Raw genomic sequence first — 12,843 nt, 5'->3', positions numbered from 1 at the left:
AAATAGGTTATATGAGTTCCAATGGCATAGTTCACACTAGTGCAGTGCTTTTCAGTTCCAGAAAAAAAAGAAAAGAAAGTACAACCTGATGCTTTTTTTTCCTGCACAGAACTGTACTGGAACGATGTAAAAAGCATCAAAAATGCACCAGACCCCAGTAGTGAATAAAAAAGCATCTGGGATGCATCCAGAAATGCAATAAAAATGCACAGGCGAAAAACGCATCTGAAATGGATCCGGAGGGCGTTTTTGTGTTGGGAATGGGCACTTATACATCAGTGCTGTGGGGGCTATTTACAAAAGGAAAATCCACTTTGCACTACAAGTGCACTTGAAATTGCAGTCGCTGTAGATCTGAGGGGGACATGCAAGGTAAATAAAATACAGCATTTTAGCTTGCACATGATTGGATGATAAAATCAACAGAGCTTCCCCTCATTTCAGATCTACCCCTCAGATTTACATCGACTGCACTTCCAAGTGCAATTTCAAGTGCACTTTGCACTTGTAGTGCAAAGTGGATTTGCCTTAAAGCGGTTCTCCACCCTAAAGTGGAGTCCCGCTGATCGGAACCCTCCCCCCCTCCGGTGTCACATTTGACACCTTTCAGGGGGAGAAGGGTGCAGATACCTGTCTAAAGACAGGTATTTGCACCCACTTCCGGCCCGGCATTCATGGGCAAAAGACGGGCATTCCGTCACATCCCGTCAGCCCCCACCCCCCCCCCGTTGTGTGCTGGGAACACTCGGCTCCCAGCACACAGCGGGAGCCAATCGGCAGGCGCGGCGCGACTCACGCATGCGCCGTAGGGTACCGGGCAGTGAAGCCGCAGCGCTTCACTTCCTGGTTCCCTCAGCGTGGATGGCGGGGGGAGCAGCAGAGAGACGAGCGATCGCTCGTCCTCTGCTGCGATCGGCGCTGGACTCCAGGACAGGTAAGTGTCCTAATATTAAAAGTCAGCAGCTGCAGTATTTGTAGCTGCTGGCTTTTAATATTTTTTTCCCATGGCACATCCGCTTTAAGTAAATAACCCCCTGTGTGTAAGAACCCTAATAAATAAAAAAGTACAGAACTATAGCGCTCTTCCACAGAGTCAGTCAGAGAATCTAAGACCCCATACACACTATTAGATTTTCTGCAGATTTTTGTCTTCAGATTTACCAAAATCATATAATATGAGGTCAAACCAGAGTTTAAATGTTCATGCAATCAGGCTGGCCCTTGCACTACATGGTTTTGGTAAATCTAAAGACAAAAATCTGCAGAAAATCTAATAGTGTGCTTTACAAAATCACCAGAAGAGATTTCCCACTGCTGATCACCCTGGAACAACAGCATGACTTTAAACAAAAAAAAAAGGCGACTATTATGCTGTATAATAATAATGTAATACACTTTGCACTACAAGTGCAAACAACAAGTGCAAAGTGCACTTGGAAGTGCAGTCGCTGTAGATCCGAGGGGGACATGCGAGGAAAATAAAAAAACAGCATTTTAGCTTGCACATGATTGGGATGATAAAATCAGCAGAGCTTCCCCTCGTTTCAGATCTACCCCTCAGATTTACAGCGATTGCACTTCCAAGTGCACTTTGCACTTGTAGTGCAAAGTGGATTTGCCTTTTGTAAATAACCCCTCTGTGATCTTACTTTCCATGGCTGCAAATTCACTTTAAATGAGCTTCATTCAACTTACTGCTGGACAAGCAGAGACAAGCTGAATGGCGAGACGTCCTGCCTTTAAGAAGAACGCTACAAGGCTATACACGCACACACACACACACACACACACACACACACAATCACCAGGCAAATGCCTTAAACTTTTAGAGTACAATTTAAAAAAAAAAAAATTAAAATGCCCTCTTGGTCAATAGCTGTGCTGGATAGCTGCAATGCATTGCTTCACCTCTCTACTTTTACAACTTCTAACCACAAAAACCATACTGACATTTCCCCCCTTCCCACCCCCAACCCCTTACCCCAAACCCCTTTGTGCCCTCTTAAGAAATGATGAAGTCAATGACCTGAGCCGTCGGGCAGAGGATTCAGCGCAGTTGCAGGCTGGGAGCAATCCACTGGACAAGAAGAGACGAGGAGGATTAGTATTAAGAAAGCATGACTGAGTTAGAAGTGAGCTCTGTGTGTGTGTGTGTGTGTGTGAGAGAGAGTGTGTGTGTGTGTGTGTGTGCGTCGCACAGCGTGAGAACAGAGGCGATGTCACAGCGTCCCTGTGCCTCTGCTATGAATGTCACCAAGTCAGATAGAAAGGTGAGTACGACTCCGAGCCCTCGTGTAGGCGTGCAAACTGACTTTGAAGCCCTGGTCTGTGCGGGACGGCGCCCTACAACCTGACGCTGCGTCATACGAAGTGTTAATGCAATAGAGAAGGCGGTGGGGATATGATATTACTAATGTCAGTGCGAAACCCTACTTCTCACGGGCACGTTGCAAAAAAAAATAAAAAAATCTTTGGTACACGAGTGTGTTAAAACATAAAGATCTATATATAAAAAAAGATTGTATATATTTCCTGAAGTGGGAAGGGGAGATGACGGCTGCTGTGCACGCTGCTGTCAGCCAAGGTTTACATTGGCAGCTGAAAATGTTGGGATCTTAAAGTGAAAGCTAGTTCTTGCAAACTGGGTTAAAGTTCTATAGGTGCTGGTTGCCTATGGGTAGGCATTTCCAAAAAAAAAAATTAATAAAAAGACAGTCAGTTTAAGTGATCAAAGAATGCCTTGGCTGCCTAAAAAAAGTGCCCACGGTCTTGTTGGCTGGGCTGACTGGCTCCTGGATTCTACTTGCACGTGTCAAGCCCTGGATAACGTTATATGGCTGGAAGGTGTTGGTGGAATTGTGCAGGCTTAGGAGACGATGCCAAATCATCTGTAGTGTTGGTGTGTCAGGCGGCGAGGTGCTGTAGGAGTTTGTGTAAAAGGAGAGAAGAGGCTGCCCAGTCTTGCCAGCTTGCGGGCACTGGTCTCAAGTCCTAGTTTGGAGTTTGGATTGCCGGCTCCCCCCCAGCAAAGCAGTAGGATGGAGGAACCTTATTGGTAAGTCAGAGGACTTGATAAAAGGGGGGGGGGGGGGGGGGGGGGAGATGAGAGGAAGGGAGAGGAGGGAGACTGGAGGGGCAGGTGAACCAGAGGAAACGGGCTGGCAGGAGGAACGGGAACCACCAGAGGGGAAGTGTGTGTGGGGGTAGGAAGGAGAGGGGAGAGGAGTTGTCGATATCATAGAAAAACATAAAATAAATGCAAATACTAAATGCAAATGAGGAACGAGAGATGAAGAAGCTGGCATGAAAGGGCTAGGAAATAATGAAAGCTTGGCAGGGGGGGTAGCAAAGAGGTGATGATGTACAGATGTGTTCTGCTTCTTCTCCAAAAAAGAGCTGTTCTGTTAACCCTTCACAGACCACGCATCTAACCAGTCCCTCAAATTCTGACAGCTATGTTCTAATACACCTTTGATCTTTTAAGAGCCCTAATTATCAAAGGGACTGAAGCATCCAATCAGAAAGGCTTGTACCAGATTTGTTGGCAGAGCTAAATCCTGACGGTTTGGGTTTCAGAAATAACCATGAAAATAAAGCAAGTAGAAAATGGCTAGGCACACTGAAATCTGATGTCCCGCTTTGGTTATTGCACACCATGGCTCTCTGTATGGTGTTGGTGGATACGACAACAGGTGTCTTATAAACAGGAGGAAAAATGCCACTCTGGCCCAAAGCAACCAGGGAAATGTCAATACTATACATAATTTATATACGTACATATGGGTCTAAGTTTAGCCCAGCATGTCAGTGACAGGGTCCTCAGTATCCACCCAGGCAGACAGCCCACAGATGTATAAATCTTCAATAGGCAGATGCTTGCTTTGCTCTAAAACACAGGTGTCAAACACAAGGCCCGCAGGCTGAATCCGGCCCTCCAGGCCCTCACACCTCCAGCCCTCCTCTGGTCCTACTCCAGACCCCTACTTTCTGCTTTCAAGCAATGCATCCAGCTTCTTCCCAGCAGCAGCATAAGAAAAGGGGGGTACACTATGATGTAAGAGAGAGTGGGGGACTCAACTTCTGATGGTGGGGTGGCTCTTGGCATATAATGTAAAGGGGAGGGGATGCGCTGGACATCTAATTTTACAGATACAACTGCTCCTTTTGAGGGCAATCATAATGCTTATGCGGCCTACGATGAAATTGAGTTTGACGCCCTTGTTCTAAAATATTTCCTTTCATTTACGGCCCAGAAGCATGGAAATGATGGCTGTAACTCAGTTGATTGGCTGTTGAGTGGCTTCTACAGGCTACATTTTTGCTGTGCTCTGTCCTTCTGATAGAAACCCCAGTGCAAGTGCTGGAAAAGGCAGAGGACAGAATATGGAATCTATAGAGCAGCCATTATCAACCAGGGTTCTGTGAAACCCTAGGGTTCCTCAAGCCGTTGCCGACTGACCTCCAGTTTGATTATGCCTGCATAGTTCCATAAATTATATTTTTAGTTGTCTGTAAGGATGGCATTTTGACCACCAATGTAAGAGGGACATTCTTCCTACTGACCTCCAACATACAGTATATCCTCATTAGGCAGATGCTTTCTTTGCGCTAAAATATTTCCTTTCATATATACGGTAGACCAGCAGTGCGGAAATGATGGCTGCAACTCAGTTGATTGGTTGCTACGGTCTACATTTTTGCTTTGCTTTGTTCGTCTAATAGAAACCCCAGTGTAAGTGCTGGAAGAAACGGAGAACAGAATACAGATGACTGATTGTATAGAGAGGCCATCATCAAGAAGGGTTCTGTAAAATCCTACAGTTACTTAAGGGTTGCTCCTCAAGCCATGGCTGACTGACCTCCAGTTTGATTATGCCTGCATAGTTCCATCATCGATGTCACTTGACAGAGCCAGGTGCATGAACCCAATGATATATTATTAGCTGTCTAAGGGTGACATTTGGCCACCATTGTAAAAGGGACATTCTTCCCACTGACCTCCAACACAAGGGGCATTTTTCATACTGACCACCAATCAACTGTTTTTTGCAAAAGTTCCCGAAAAGCTAAAAATAATTTCAAGGGTTTCTTTCAGGTAAAATGGTTTAGAAAGAATGCCATTGAGGCATGAGAGGGACAAACTTCAGCCTAATTCAGGAGACAGTCAGTTAGTTAAAGCCCAACTCCGAGTAAAAAATGAAAAAATGCATGAATTTCCTGACCCCTCATTCCAGACACCTCTCAAAGGAAACCAACAGTGTAATGGATCAAAGTCAACGTTTACTCTTTGAGCCAAGCTTATTTGCTCCCCTACGGCAGGGTTTCTCAACTCCAGTCCTCAAGGCGCCCCAACAAGTCATGTTTTCAGGTTTTCCCTCAGATAAAATGTCTGTTGTAATTGCTTGGGCAGTGAAACTGATCAAATCACCTGTGAAAAATAATGGAAAACCTGAAAACATGACCTGTTGGGGCGCCTTGAGGACTGGAGTTGAGAAACACTGCCCTATGGAACAGGCATTTTCCCCCAGTGGTGACCTTTCTTTGCACCAGTCGCCTTTCCACTCCCAAGAATTCTGCTGCCTCAGGAGCCTATGATAGAGAACCCGGTTGCTGCAAGTTTTCCCACCGTCAATACAAGGTGTTCACACCTGTAGGAAGTGATAAGGACACCAAAAAATAAACAGAAGAGAGAAAAATTGGGCCAGCAGTGCCACGCAAATTACGGCAAATAAAATGGGCATTAAAGTTTTTCATACCAGTGGTTAGTTAGAGTGGGGTGAGAAGAAAGAATGGGTAGAGGGCATTGCTAATATTCTTAAGTTGGGCTGTAGGAACCAGCCAGCTCTTTCACAACAATGTCAAAAGCTTACCCACACTACAATAAAAAAATATAAAAATTATGGCGTCACGCTCTGATGGGGGTCTAGCAATCCCCAACTTTATAAAATATTACCAAGCAGCTCAACTATGCACGATAGTTTCCTGGTTTCCCCAACACTCCTATAATAAATGGACGGCTGGTGCCTGTAAATCCAAATTGCTTACAATTTGCTTGCGCAAATTATCACGTGAACATGAGCTTAAATCCGAATAATCACTGCCGACCGTCTTCTTCTGCAATCCCAAGTTGCCTGCTAGCCTCACTCATCAGATGTCCACGCCGTGGGCGTCATGGGATTTATAAAATTTTGGACACTTGGTTGACCCTAGATCCTGCAAATTGCTACCATTTCCTGAACATCATGATAAATATGATCCACCTCGCCAGGTCTTTTATGGATATTTGCAAATTCGCCATTATGCCCAAACTATAACTCCAAATTTGCAATTTTCCACACCATCCCTTTTTGAACACATTATATTGGTGGGGGGCTCTGCACGTAGGGGTCTGATCTTCAATATTTAATCGGATATTTAATGCCTACTCCATACCAGCCCAGGGTAAACGTGCTTATATGCTTCATTGGGAAAGGGTACTAGGTGAAGAAATTCCCATAAAGACGTAGAAGGCGAACTGGTCTCAGGCGGGCAAGAGTTATAAGGAAAACGCTTAGAAATGTCTCTAATTCTGGTACCCGACTCCGGATGTGCTCCCCGTCATCTATCCCTCTATTTGGCGCTGCCATGTGGATAAAGGCACCCTTTTCCACACTTGCTGGAGCGGTCCTTTGATAGCCCCATTTTGGCATTCAACACATCAATTACTGACCTGCCTATCCCTATGACACCAAAAGTTTTCCTGCTGGGCCTCTCCCCATTGAAAATTGCCAAACCATATAAGAAGCTACTTAGACATATCCTTACGGCGGCACGCTGTCTTGTTGCCCTCAACTGGAAACGGCGCTCTCCACCTTCCCCAGATGCGCTGTATGCTAGGGTCAAAGATGTAGAGCTAATAAAGAGAATGACCGCTAGAATATGGGATAGGCTTCGAAGCCCACTATAAGGTCTGGGAGGACCCACCTTGAACCTGTGGGGGAGCCAACATGATGACCCTCTACTTTTCCTTTCCTTCCTTTTCTTCTTCTTTTTTTCCTTTTTATATTAGCTCTATTATTCTCCATTCCTTATTTTATGTCATATCAGACTTCATATATCGCTTAATATCGTTATAATGTTCCAGCAGTGGTATTGCATCATTTGACACCATGTTATTTGCAGTTGTTATTTCCATGTTTCTCTCACGATGATATTACCGACTATGGAACTTATATTGTGAACATTACAACTGTCCCTTTCTTTTTCATTGCTACTTGGAATGTTTACAATTTGGTTTTGTCCTTTTTTTTTTCTTCTGTGATAGCTAATAAAATTATTTTTAAAAAAATATAAAAATGTGGCATACTGACACCAATGTAATCCTTCGGTTGGCTCAAACTTGCAGTCATTGAGACATTTGCATTAACATTTAATGGCTCTATTCACAAGTAGAAATTGTATAAAGTGCATTTTGGTCCAGCAGGCAGCATGTTTTGCCTGCATTACCTAAAAAAGACATCTGTCATATAGAGGAATGGGAATGTTGACCTCTGTGGCAACAACAGAATGGCTTGGAGGAGTTAGGTACCAACCTTAAACTGACTGCGAAAGGAGAACAAACCTACATCTAGACAGACAACAGATCTCCATTAATAAGTGCATGCCTACTCAATACAGAATCTTTAACCTACACAATAGAACCATAACAAGTATAAACGCTAAAATAGAGCTAACCCTAGGTTCCTTCCAGACTGGTCCATACTTGGTTAACATCATCCAGTCACCACAGAAGCTATTAACAGTCAATCAGTTTTTGGGTCACTTTAGGCAGGTCTGTAAAAAGATAAATTCTGGCTACTGCCAGTTACTTTACTTTTCACAATATTCTCTTACTTAAAAAATAAGTAAAATGTAAAAGTAAAAATGTAAAAGTCCTGTTAACACCTGTTGTGGTATCCACCAACGCTCAGCTCGCATTGCACCAACTGCATTGACTTGAAGAAACAACCCAACCTTTCGGCAATAAGACACGAAGCACATAATTTCCTGACCATTCTGATCAATCAGAGATTTCCCATTCCAAGGTGACAGCTATGAATCTGATCTACCTAATAGAAAGAGACAGCAAGAAAAGGAGCATGGATGTCACCTGGAGGCGAGACTGATCCTATAAACAGGTTCTGCACGGACCCAGGCAGTGATAAAAGAAAGAGTGTCATATGATCAGACGAGAAGAGTTTGGCTATATTAGCTGGAGGGAAGACAAACCTTTACAAATGAAATCTTGGATAAAAGCTAGATACGGATGAAGCAATGGAAAAATTAAAACAAAAGAAGGAAAGATCAATTAAAGGGACGGAATGACAAAAAGCAAAAGGGACGGAATGACAAAGCGGAAAGGGATAGAAAGGCGGAAAGGGATAGAAAGGCGGAAAGGGATAGAAAGGCAGAAAGGGATAGAAAGGCAGAAAGGGATAGAAAGGCAGAAAGGGATAGAAAGGCAGAAAGGGATAGAAAGGCAGAAAGGGATAGACTGGCAGAAAGGGATGGACTGGCAGAAAGGGATGGACTGGCAGAAAGGGATGGACTGGCAGAAAGGGATGGACTGGCAGAAAGGGATGGACTGGCAGAAAGGGAAATGGAAGGGAAAGAAAGAAAGAAAGAAGAGAAAGAAAGAAAGAAGAGAAAGAAAGAAAGAAAGAAAGAAAGAAGAGAAAGAAAGAAAGAAGAGAAAGAAAGAAAGAAAGAAAGAAAGAGAAAGAAAGAAAGAAAGAAAGAAAGAAAGAAGAGAAAGAAAGAAAGAAAGAAGAGAAAGAAGAGAAAGAAAGAAGAGAAAGAAAGAAAGAAGAGAAAGAAAGAAGAGAAAGAAAGAAGAGAAAGAAAGAGAAGAAAGAAAGAAAAGAAGAAGAGAAAGAAAGAAAGAAAAGAAGAAGAGAACGAAAGAAAAGAAGAAGAGAAAGAAAGAAAAGAAGAAGAGAAAGAAAGAAAAGAAGAAGAGAAAGAAAGAAAGAAAAGAAGAAGAGAAAGAAAGAAAGAAAAGAAGGAGAAAGAAAGAAAGAAAAGAAGAGAAAGAAAAAGAAGAGAAAGAAAAAGAAGAGAAAGAAAGAAGAGAAAGAAAGAAGAGAAAGAAAGAAAGAAAGAAAGAAAGAAAGAAAGGAGAAATTAGAAAAAAAGAGAAGAGAAATAAAAGTAAAAAGAGAAAGAAAGAGCTAAGATAAGATAAGGAGGAGAAGAGAAAAGTGAAAGAAAAAAAAAAGAGAAAGAAGCTAAAAAGTAAGAAGAGAGAGAAAGAAAGAAAGAAAGAAAGAAAGAAAGAAAGAAAGAAAGAAAGAAAGAAAGAAAGAAGAGAAAGAAAGAAGAGAAAGAAAGAAGAGAAAGAAGAGAAGAGAAAGAAGAGAAGAGAAGGAAAAGCAAGCCAAAAAAAGCAAAGCAAGAAAAAAAGAAGCAAGAAAGAAAAAAAGAATCAAACAAACAAACAAACAAACAAAGAAGCAAGAACGATAAGCAAGCAAGAACAAATGGAGCTGTAAGAAAGAAATATGAGAACAGACAGAGATGGATAGAAAGTTGATCAGTAAAAATAAATGCTAGGATAAACATACACGATACCTGAATATGCAAATAGATGGATAGAAATAAGATACAGAAGCAAAGAGGTGGATAGGAAATACACATACAGAGTAACAAACCAAAAGAGATAGATAGATAGATAGATAGATAGATAGATAGATAGATAGATAGATAGATAGATAGATAGATAGATAGATAGATAGATAGATATATAGATAGATAGATAGATAGATAGATAGAGATAGATAGATAGATGCTCACTGCTACAGGGTGAACAGCTGCAGTAGATGAGGGGGCTCTAGGAAGCTGCTGCAAATACTTTAAGGAGATTAACATTCTGTAAGCTTTTATCTTCCAGGGTCGCACAGATCCCCCCGGTTATCCACCAATCACACACACTGACTAGCAGTGGCGTACACTCGCAGTGCACTGTAGATGGAAGTGTCAGTCATTGCTGTGCACAGGACACTTGGTGGCACCTCTACTGAGAAGAGGGAGTAGCAGCTCCTGCTGGCTGGAACTGGAAATTCAACAAAAATTCTCACCCTGACATCTCCACCCGGACAGCAGAGATCTGTGCAAAAGTCATACAATACCATTTATAGGACCCGTGTGCTTTAGAGGTGTCGAAACTACAGTACGCACCTCTTTGGCAACCGATTTCCTCATATTTTAGTGCAACGGTAACACTCTCAAATAGGATGAGGAAACAAGTTCCCCATTTCACTTACTGTTATTATTACATACTGTGCAACGGCGATTTTCCACTAGTAAGGGCTCATCCAAACTATACCACACTGCGCTGGAACACATCCATTTTCATACATTGAGACATGCTTCGGAGAGCTACATCAGGCAGCCCATTTAAAATGAATGGGCCACAACACACTAAACAAATAAGTGTTACTGCAGTTGTGTGCAGCTCACTGTGCGTTGCGGAGCAGGTACGTACTTGCCATGAGTCAAAGCGTCAAAATAAATATTAGGGGGTTGAACGATATCGTTTTTTATGGGCCAATACCGATTTTTCGGCTGCCTTTCAGGCCGATATCAGGTGCCGATATTCTGTACAAACGTTTTATTTTTACACTGTCCTTTTTTTTTAGCACTTTTATTGCTGTCACAAGGAATGTAAACATCCCTTATGACAGTAATAGGGAGTGACAGGTACTCTTTATAAAGGGATCTATAAGAAAAAGACTGGACAGCCACACTTCCACGAAATTCTTAAAATAGTGCCGTTTCCATTTTTTTACTATTAAAAGCAACATTTTAAGAATTTCGTGGAAGTGCGGCTGTCCAGTTTTTTTCTCCAGTCTTCGCTCCGTGCATTGCCTGCACCCACGCTTCTGAGAGGACACTGATTGCTGAGTGCACTCACCTTGAGCGGCAGTTTTCCTTTTCTCTAGGGGTCTATAAGACCCCCAAACCCCTCCACAGCTTTTAAAAGTGTACAAAATGCCAAGATCAGCGTTTTTGAATACTTTTAATTTTCTAAAAATGGCGCCTTTAGGATGCCAGAAAATCCGAAGGTGAAGTCATGACATTGCTTCCAGGTTACTAGATCCGAGACCCGATCAAAGCCCATACCGGCCTCGTTCGGGTCTCTGGCCAGCCAGCGGGTCGCTCGGGTCTCTTGGTGGGACAGGAGACCCGGGCGGAGGGGCGGGGGACAACTTCCCCTCCCGCTGTTTGTAATAACTGCCAAGCGGCTGCTCATTACAAGAACGCCGACTGTCGGCTCTAAAGAACGGTACCAGGGTGGTGCCTGCAGCTGCAAGCGTCACCTCTGTACAACCCCTTGAAGCAATAATCGGTAAGTTTCTGACCAATACCGATTCTTCAAAAAAAGGGATTAATCGGCCGACCCCTAATATATAAATCACCTTCTAAGTCAGAGATCCACTATGCAGCCAGTAAGTCAGAATCCCTGATCTGTAGATCTGCTCTAGGTAGGTGACTTAGGAAGCCACTGGACCAGCATGACAGCCAGAGAACTAGAATTTCAGGAGGAGCAATGACAGCGGAGAATTCTGACAGCACCCCTTCCCTTGCTATGTACCTTCACACGGATATACACACCATCTCTTTGCTTTCATATTTGTTTTGTATGGACACGATTCAATAGCTGCTGCTTAATGCAAATTAGCGTGGCAAGTCTCAATGCAAACAGAGCTTTTTAAATTATTTGCAGGTAAACACAAATCAATAAACGCTTATTGCGATTTTATTTTTTACCAAAAATATGTAGAAGAATTCGTATCGGCCTAAACTGAGGAAAAAAATTGTTTTGTTTTTTAAAAAAAATTGGGATATTATGACAAAAAGTAAAAAATATTGTGTTTTTTTCAAAATTTTTGGTCTTTTTTTGTTTATAGCGCAAAAAATAAAAACCGCAGAGGTGATCAAATACCTGCAAAAGAAAGCTCTATTTGTGGGGAAAAAATGATAAAAATATAAATTGGGTACAGTGTTGTATGACCGCGCAATTGTTATTCAAAATGCGTCAGTGCTGAAAGCTGAAAATTGGTCTGGGCAGGAAGGGGGTTTACGTGCCCAGTAATGAAGTGGTTAAGAATGATCTCACTCATAGACCTCTAGTTTTATGTCATTTATCATACATTTTTATTTTTGCAATTCACATTTGCAGGTGTGATGAAGTCATTCTTACACCTGGTCACAGCAGCCAAGTCTCAGCCTAACAAGTGCGAAGATCCATTAGTCATTGTTTTCACATTGATCAGCATTAAAAGGCAGAAGAATGTTCACGTGTTTAGTGTGAGATTATCCCACATCATATAAAGAAGTCAGACCATTATGTCATTGGGCAGCCAGGATGAACCTCGGCAAAAATCACCATCAACCTTATGCAACAAAAGATAATGGCCCGGATTCACATACCTTGGGCGCATATTTATGCCGGCCTAGCGCATCTCATATGCGCTACGCCGACGTAACACAGACAGGCAAGCACAGTATTCACAAAGCACTTGCTCCCAACGTTGCGCCGGCGTAACGTAAAATCGTAGGTGTGAGCCGACCTAATTCAAAGTAGGTGGAAGTAGGCGTGATCCATTTAAATGAGGCGTGACCCCATGCAAATAATGGGCCGAACGAACGGCGCATGCGCCTTCCCATGGATGTATCCCAGTGCGCATGCTCAGAATCACGTTGAATATACTCCCTAAGATACGACGGCTCAATGCCTACAACGTGAACGTAACCTATGCCCAGCCCTATTCACATACTACTTAGACAACGTAAAATACGATGGCTGTTCCCTGGTCCATACCT

At 42.8% G+C, this 12,843-nt stretch overlaps 2 protein-coding genes across 5 annotated transcripts in view; both read right to left on the bottom strand.

Annotated features, from left to right (window-relative positions):
* Positions 1 to 3,047, bottom strand: part of LOC120917127 — a 33,170-nt gene extending 30,123 nt beyond the window's left edge. The window contains exon 1 of the mRNA XM_040328186.1: positions 2,027 to 3,047. The gene's annotated coding sequence lies outside the window, so the exon portion shown is untranslated. The remainder of the gene's footprint in view (positions 1 to 2,026) is intronic.
* LOC120917125 (diacylglycerol kinase zeta-like) overlaps positions 1 to 12,843 on the bottom strand; it is a 274,751-nt gene that overhangs the window by 179,522 nt on the left and 82,386 nt on the right. The window lies entirely within an intron of this gene.

Source organism: Rana temporaria, chromosome 11, assembly GCF_905171775.1.
Source record: "Rana temporaria chromosome 11, aRanTem1.1, whole genome shotgun sequence".
NCBI classification, from domain to species: domain Eukaryota; kingdom Metazoa; phylum Chordata; class Amphibia; order Anura; family Ranidae; genus Rana; species Rana temporaria.
Note: the sequence above shows the minus strand (reverse complement) of the source record. Positions and strands in the feature narration are given on the sequence as shown.